We start from the raw sequence: 9,055 nt of genomic DNA, 5'->3' as shown, positions 1-9,055 counted from the left end.
AAAGTAATTCTTTCAACAAAGATCGAATGAATACCTTCTATGTCCACCCATGCTAAACTCCCCGGAGATTTACAGTGGGAGAAGACAGGGTTACACCCATCAAAATCTAATATTCATTAGAGGCCTATGAATAATGGCACTCATACAACATAAATACAGATATGAATTAATTAAAGAAAGTATTCACAGTCAAGTTGAATTCACTGGAGATATGTGGTTGATAAGTCTGAGAGCCAGAGCAAACTAACACAAAGCTGAAGAGGATTTGTTAAAGAGGTCATAGTTCGGGCTGGTGAGGTGGCAGCAGATAAGAGCAATGACTGCTCTTCCGAAGGACCTGAGTTCGGATTCAAGCAACCACATGATGGCTCACAACCACCTGTAATGAGATCTGACGCCCACTTCTGGTGTGTCTGAAGACAGCTACAGTGTATTACACCAGAGCAAGTGGGGCCGGAGCAAGAAGGGCCAGAGCAAGCGGCCATCTGTACAGCTAAAGTGTACTCATACACATAAAAATAAATAAGTAAATAAATCTTAAAAAAAGAGGTCATAGTTCTATACTTGTGTAAGAAAAAGAAGAAACATGATTTAGCATGTGTGTGTGTGTGTGTGTGTGTGTGTGTGTGATGTATGTGTGCAGGCATGCTTGTTACCACACATGTGTGGAATTCAGAGATCAGTTCTGTGGGTTCTGAGGATTGTACTCAAATTGCAAGATTGCATTGCAAGCACCTGTACCCACTGTACCATCTTACAAATCTGGTGGAAGGATTTAGTTGTATATAGTTTCACATGAATGATCTTTGGAATATTTGATTGATTTAGGCACTATATGAGTTAGTCTGTCAGTAATAGTTGAGATTCAGATCCAACTAAATTGTAACACTTGGGTGATAATACTCTCTCAGGAGCCATAGACTAACAAAAAAATCTAGTACCAGGCATGAGAAACCTCCTTTCAAGTTGTTGGTCTTGGTAATCCAAGTGACTCTCCCCAAGATAGAGGTTATTGCTGTTTCCCATACAGCAATAACCTTTACCTTTCAGAGCTTAGAAGTAAGTCACTGCTGGGCGGTGGTGGCGCACGCCTTTAATCCCAGCACTTGGGAAGCAGAGGCAGCGGATTTCTGAGTTCGAGGCCAGCCTGGTCTACAGAGTGAGTTCCAGGACAGCCAGGGCTACACAGATTAATTAGATTTAAGGCCCATTCAAGAGCAAGGAAATCATGCCTGGGGCTAGTGAGGTCATGGGTCACAGACCCTAACACCGCCATCTTATTAAGCCAGCATAATTCCTAAGTGCGCTCTAGAACTCATCCCTCACGCTCTCAGGTAAGTGTAGTGCTCAGCCCTCATCAGAGAAGCTTACCTTACAGAAAATGGAGACCAGTACCGAAAACCATAACTGAACACAGTACAGAGATGAGCAGATCATGGGAGCACAAACGGATACACCTATAACACAACTCCTGTGCAGAAAGCTCTGGGAACATCACCGAAGAGGAGGATGAAAATTGTTCTGAGCCAGACAACTAGGAAGTCTGCTGTGAGACTGTTGTCCAGAAATGGTTGCCTAACAAGACCTGAACAGTATCAATAGGCATGGTAATGCAGGAGAGGGTAAATCTCACCAGGTCCCATCCCTAGACAAAGAGTTAAACAGGTAGTGACTGCTGAGTGATGGGGAAGTAGCTGTACCAGGAACGAGCCCCTAGTTGGTTATTCAATATAAATGGGTCAGCCCTGAAATTATATACACACAAACCACAGACATGGGCTTGACAGCTTGTATTTATAGATTTGTACCTCTCGCTCTTCCTCCCTCTCTCCCTCCCTATCCCTCTCTTCTTTTCTCTGTGTGTGTTTGTGTGTGTGTATGTGTGTGTAACAACATGATGAAAGAATAAGATCATAAATTTGAGAGGGAGCAGGAAATGCATAGGAGGGGTTAGAGTGCACCAGGCATGCACATGGTGAGTATACATACTTGCAGGCAGAGCATTCATACGCACTAAAGAAAGTCTTTTCTGAAAAATTGTGGCATGGATATAAAACTGAATTATATTATAATGCTTACAATAAACAAAGTGTGCAGATAGCAAAAAGATCAAGGCTAACAGGACAGAAGGCAATTATCATGCAAATTGTGAAGGAATTTTTCTGAGGATATAGATTGTAACTGGCTAATAAAGGCAAAATGGACACAAACACATGATTTCCAGTGGAAGTACTCAAAAGTTAAGCGAAGCCTGGGGATTACAAGTTCAAGGACAGCCTGGTCTACATAGCAAAACCCTGTTCCAGAAACCAAATAGCAATCCCGAAACTGCATTAAAGTAAGATTCTCTTTGCAAGGCAAAGAGAAAAGATGAATGCCACCTCAAGAACCAGCTTCATTATCTCATTGAAAACTATGTTTATACTGTGTATATCACCAGTCACTGTATGCTTTGGCCTCTATTAACGAGCTAGTATTGTCCAGGGGCTGCATCACTGCGGCTTCATCATCTAACTCATGTCCACTCACATATGGGCTTTAATGCCAAAGTAATTATGTTTTATATTGCCCCAAATTACCATCCTTTAATCATCATATTATGTGACTTGAAAATCAAATAGTCAGATTATAATTACTTTTATTATGAGTGAATTTTGTTGAAAATTTGAAAGAATTAATAAAAAAAATGTAATAAAAATAATTTTTTGGGCAAATCAGCTGAAAGAAAAAATTCCATTTTGTGATTTACTCTCTACATCATGTTGTACTAACATGGCATTCATCCATTTCTTTTGTAGCATTTTTAAGGTGGAATACAATTTCTGTTCACCTCTTTAAGGTAACAGACCTCCCTGTAAGGCTCAGGAGCACGAATTCAGGTCCAAGGAAGGGCAGACAACTTTCCAAATTGAGCTTGTCAGGGAGTGAGCCTTTTATTGTCCTTTCCACTTTTCCTGTTTGTATTCATCATTCCACGTTCATCTCTCCCTTCCTGAAAGCCTAGAAACGGTCTCCCTGTTCACCTTCAGGGACGCTGGGTTGGAAGTCCGAAAGCACATTGAAAATGAGGAATGATAAGCCAGAAGTCATTTTTTGAGGTTCAGGTAAAAACAGTTCACTAAACTACTAAAAGCAGTAGTTAGGTGAAAAAAAATGTTAAAAAAAAAAAAGGAAAATAAAGTAGAGAAATACTAAACATAATGGTCTGTTATGGGCTGTCGTCAAGAATGGGGTTCCCTGAGCTGGAGAGATGGCTCAGCAGTTAAGAGCACCGACTGCTCTTCTGAAGGTCTTGAGTTCAAATCTCAGCAACCACGTGGTGGCTCACAACCTTCTGTAATGAGATCTGATACCCTCTTCTGGTGCATTTGAAGACAGTGTACTTTAAATAAATAAATCTATTTTAAAAAAAAAGAATGGAATTCCCTGGCTTCCTCTGGAAAGGAAACAGTTTAGGTCCCTGATGGTCCTTCCACTGTTCTCCTGGGACATCCAAATGAAAGGGTCCTATAGGCTCTGCCTTGGTAGGGGGGTGGAGGGATGGTCATCATCTCTTGTCACATTTTGCATTGAAAGCAATGAGGCCATTCTGAACAAGGCTTACCACTGATGCTGTGTCATGGTCCAGTCCAAGACTGTCCAAGATTTTTCTAGTTGTTTCCCAGCCTGCATAGAACTTAAGAGCCTAGTATTAACATAGCAGACATAATGTTCATTGTAGAGATTGCTGTTTGCGAGCGGCACAGCTTTTCAGTATGTCATCAAACACTATTAACTGAAGGGTTGGTTGCCATCATGCTTGAAGTCTCTGGGTACTGAACCCACAGAAAGTGCTACCATTGAAAAAGCCCCGTGGGGAGACCCTCACTCAAATCTCGAGAGGACATGCACCGAAGAATGATGTAAACACATGAGGCAGTTTAATATCGGAGTGCTCCGGATCGACACATATCTCACGCAGGAGATAGAGGAATCGACCATGAGGCTCAGGGGTTAGGGGTTTATATAGGGAAAAGGTCTGAGGGAACAAAGGAATTGGTGTGGCTATACATGATTGGCTAATTCAAATATCAGCTAGTGTACGGGCAGATCAAGGCGGAAAATTCCTATGGGTGGTAATCTGAGTCAACAGAGCATCTGGTTGAACTTAAACCATATCTAAGAGGACCAGATGACCCATTACTCAGTTGGGTCGTGCCAGGGCCCACCTGGACATATCTTTGCATGCTTTCTCCTCCATATCATCCTGGCCTGCTAGCTCCCAGAATGTCCCAACAGCTCACCTGCCCCTGCCCCTGCCCAGGCCCATCTGGACATGCTCGACCTTGGTCCATTGTGTTTTATTCAAACCTGCAATTTTCTCATTAGCCAGCACAAGTCTCAAATTTAACTCTTTCACCATCAGGCAGAGTTTTTGAACCCTAAAGATTCATACCCAGTATTATTTTTGTCCTTTAAGATTTTCATAGCTGGGCGGTGGTGGCACACGCCTTTAATCCCAGCACTTGGGAGGCAGAGGCAGGCTGATTTCTGAGTTCGAGGCCAGCCTGGTCTACAAAGTGAGTTCCAGGACAGCCAGGGTTATACAGAGAAAGCCAGCCTTGAAAAAAAAATCATTTGTTTATTACTTAACCAACCCAGGATTACAGATCATAGACAAGAAAAATCAGATCCCCAATCAACACATCCAACAGTCCAGAGGAGATAGTTTCAGCTTTCTATGGTAAGGTGATAATGATCCTAATGTGGTATAAATATGGTGCCTTCCATGTAATCTCTTTTAGAGCTAATTTGGCTCTCATCCACTTGTTGAAATTCTGACCTTTGCTTGTTTGTTTGATATTAGAGGTACACGCTATAGCCCAAGCTCACCCTAAACTCTAGAATCTCCCTCAGTCTCCTCCATACCAGGATACTGGTTTATACCTCCATGGCCTGCTAGACCTTGTGTTCATCATCTCTTTTCATTGAAAAGTGGAATGGTTTTGCTTTTGTTTCTTTACCAAAAGGTTCTTGGCCAAAGAAGCAAGGAGAGGAGGCGAGCACAGACACCATGCTGCAGAGAAGACCAGACATACTTTTGTTTTTCCTCACTGCTATCCAATGAGTACCAAGGGGGGCCTGGGAACTTGGTCTTTTGGTTGTGTTTGGATTTGACCCTTCTTATTTTAAGAACAGTCCCAACCTGTAGTTGGCAACATTTCATTAGCAACATGTCCTTGTCTACTCTCCAAGACTTTTTTACCATGAGATTTGAGAAGTCAAATTGGTTTAAATTAACAAAGAGAGTGATAAACAAGGAAGTAGCTAAAAATAAAGGACTGTCGTGGGTTAATATAGTTTATAAGAAATTATGTTAAATGGAGAATGAGCTTTGCTCTCAGCTTTACTGAAGGTAAATCCAAAGCAATAGTATTTGATTTGGTTAGGAGAACACAGGAATAAGGCCTAGCAATTGAAACCAAAGCATTAGTTTTAGAGACTGTTTGTCCACTAAAATATCTTTTGCTTTAATAATCTTTAAAGCCAAGGGAAAGTGGGCAAGCCCAAAGTTTGCCAAAGAGGTTTATGTCTTAGGCATAGCAGGGCTCAAATGAATTTCCTGTCATTGGAGGGGTGCCAGTTTTTCTATTTTGAATTAAAATGTCCTCATCTCTCATTTTATTATTATCTAAAAACAAACAAACAAACAAAAAACCAATTCAGCTCAAATGGTACAACCTGTCAGCAATTATTTACCCTATGAGAAAAGTTTTCAAACTTATAAATGTATCCCTTACAACAATGACTTAAGGATGTACAAAGTATCAACAAAAATCAGTCAAATACTGCCGGCAAAGATAATGAATGAGGCCACACTAGTTAATTTTCACAAGGCCCTAGAGAGTACCTGAATTCAGGTACATGACAGAAGAAAGAAAGTGGGATCTTCTTTAAATCTGAAAAAAAAAGTCAAACTATTAAATTCATAAAATTATGGAATCTTGTGATTATTTAAAGCAATGATGGGTAATTAACACTATTCCTATATTACTTTGTCCTCACTCTATTACACAAGAGAGAATTTTTTTTCGTTCTTTCAAGACAGGGTTACTCTGTGTGTAACCCTGGCTGTCCTAGAACTAGGTCTGTAGATTATGCAAGCCTTGAACTCAGAGATCTGCCAGCCCCTACCTCCCAAGTGTGTATGCCACCACTGCCTGGCTGAAAACAAACATTTTAAAGAGTGAGACAAAAAACAGACAAGTGGGGACTGGTGAAATGGCTCAGCAGGTAAGAGCACTGACTGCTCTTCCAAAGGTCCTGAGTTCGAATCCCAGCAACCACATGGTGGCTCACAACTACCCATAATGACATCTGACGCCCTCTTCTGGTGCATCTGAAGAGAGCTACAGCATACTTATTTATAATAATAAATAAATCTTTGGGCCAGAGCTAGTGTGATTGACCAGAGTGAGCAGATGAAGGCTCACAACTATCTGTACAGCTACAGTGTATACTCACATACATAAATTAAATAAATAAATCTTTAAAAAACAGACAAGTGAGTACATCTCCTAAGAGTATGTCTATAGAAGCTATGAAATTAAAGTGATTATGAAACTGACAGAATATAAATTGTGAAAATTAGCATAATTTTATTAGTGTAACCTTTACATTTTATTTTATTTAAAAATAACTTTATCTTTGAGAATTCCATAGAATGTATTTTGATTATATTCACACACACACACACACACACACACACACACACGTTGTATACCTCCCAGCACCATTCTCTCCTCTCTTACCCCTCTACCCACTTAACTTTGAATCTTATTCTTCCTTCTCTTCCCATCCAGTCCAGTTTGTGTTACCCAACCTCTCTTGGGAGTATAGCTGACCTACCATTTCTCTGGTTTACAAAACAAATTGCTCCCCAGTCATCAAGAGTGGCGATCAAGGATGAGATGGGACTCTGTAGGGTGGCAAGGAGTAGTTTGTGCCTCCATTGCAAAATTGTTGGCTGGTATTTTAGTTCTAGCACTATCTACCTTTCTACCCTTCCTGCTTCTCTGTCCTCATTTGCTCAGACGTGAAGGTATAAAGCTCAAGTCCCAGAAGCAAAAGCAAAACATTTCAAACCAGAACCAAACTGTCTTAAGTACTTCTCTATGCCTGTGACAAATACCATGGCCAGGGCAACTTATAGAAGAAAGGGTTGATTGGGGCTTACAGTTTTAAAGGGTTCGAGTCCATGACCATCATGGAAGGGAGAATGACATCAGACAGATAGGCCTGATGCCTGAGCAGTAGCTGAGGAGGGAGGGAGGAAAGGAGGGATGGAGGGACAAACAGACAGAGATTGGGCATGACCCACATCTTTTGAAACTTCAAAGCCTAAACCCAGTGACACACCTCATCCAACAAGGCCATATCCTCTAATCCTTCTGGAACAGTTCTACCAAGTAGGGACCAAATATTCAAATATATGAGCCTACGGGAGCCATTTTCATTCAAACCACACACAGAGAAAATTTAAGCAATGCTAAGACTGAACTGTCTTGAATAAAAATTGGACCCTTATCAAGTTTTAACCTGTGGAAGAAATACCTACATCTTGAGCTTCAATCCTGTAGATACAAGTATTGGTCATTTTAATATAACCTGTTGCACTTTCATTGCCATTTCAGCCAAAACAGTTTTGTCAGAAAGCCAACAATTGAACGAACAATCCTAGAGACACAGTCACATTTCAGGAAGTTTCAGGCTTGCCTGGACCAAGCATGGAGTTGGCCTAGTAGAATTAGATGACACAAAGTCAGAGCAGGTTAGAGAGAGACTACCAAGAGCCTTCTCATTAGTGTGATAACAAAAGGAACTCTGGTGAAAGCTACAGCTCCACCATGTGCCAGGCACCATGCTTAGTCTTCTCTTGCTTGGTTTCTTCATTCTTCAGAAGCAGGGCAGCCAACCACTAACTATGAAAGCCATCATCACTTCTGTCTTAGTCAAGGTCTCATTGCTCTGAAGGGACACTACAACCAAGGTAACTCTTATAAAGAAAACATTTAACTGGGCCTGGCTTACAGTTTCAGAGGGTCAGTCCTTATCATCATGGTGGGAGGCATGGCAGTGTCCAGGCAGACATGGTGCTGGAAAGAGCCAAGAGTTTCACATCTTGATCCGAAGGCAGTCAGGAAGAAGCTCTCTTCCACACTGGGCAGAGTTTGAGCACTAGTAGACCTTAAAGCCCACATACACAATTATATACTTTCTACAACAAGGCCACACCTATTACAACAAGGCCACACTTCCTAATAGTGCCCCTTCCCAAGGGCCAATTATATTCAAACCACCACAGTCCCCTACTCAATTTGGAGAGCTAGAGCAACCTGTCCAATATTACAGCTTAAAATTGCAAAGCTCATATTAGAATAAAGTCAGTATGACTCAATGAACTGAGTTCCTAGTCAGTTAGGAATTTGGGGTTTATCCTACTAGTTTGGGAAATTACTTTTGGTTTTACTTTCTTTCTTTTTTCTTTTCTTTTCTTTTTTTTTAAGATTTATTTATTATAATACATAAGTACACTGTAGCTGTCTTCAGATGCACCAGAAGAGGGCATCAGATCTCATTATGGGTGGTTGCGAGCCACTATGTGGTTGCTGGGATTCGAACTCAGGACCTTCGGAAGAGCAGTCAGTGCTCTTACCCACTGAGCCGTCTTGACAGCCCCTACTTTTGGTTTTTCTTGTTTTTATTTTGTCAAAATTGGAAAGTATGGAAAAAAAAGACAAATGATTATGTGATAGTCATTTCCCTATCTCTATTTTTTTAGCCCAAAGGCAAACATTTTTACCTTTTAAATTATCATCACCATCTCCAAGTTTTGATTTCTTGATCACCATTTCCTGATTTTGTAATAGTGTGCATGATCTGTGTTGCTTATGGTTTTTTGTTTTGTATTTGTTTTGTTAACTTGACACAGGTTCAGGTCATCTGGGAAGAAGGAACATCCGCTGAGACACATCCATCAAATTTGCCTGTAGCAACTGTATAGGTTATTTTCTTT

Source organism: Mastomys coucha, unplaced genomic scaffold (assembly GCF_008632895.1).
Source record: "Mastomys coucha isolate ucsf_1 unplaced genomic scaffold, UCSF_Mcou_1 pScaffold9, whole genome shotgun sequence".
NCBI classification, from domain to species: Eukaryota; Metazoa; Chordata; class Mammalia; order Rodentia; family Muridae; genus Mastomys; species Mastomys coucha.
Note: the sequence above shows the minus strand (reverse complement) of the source record.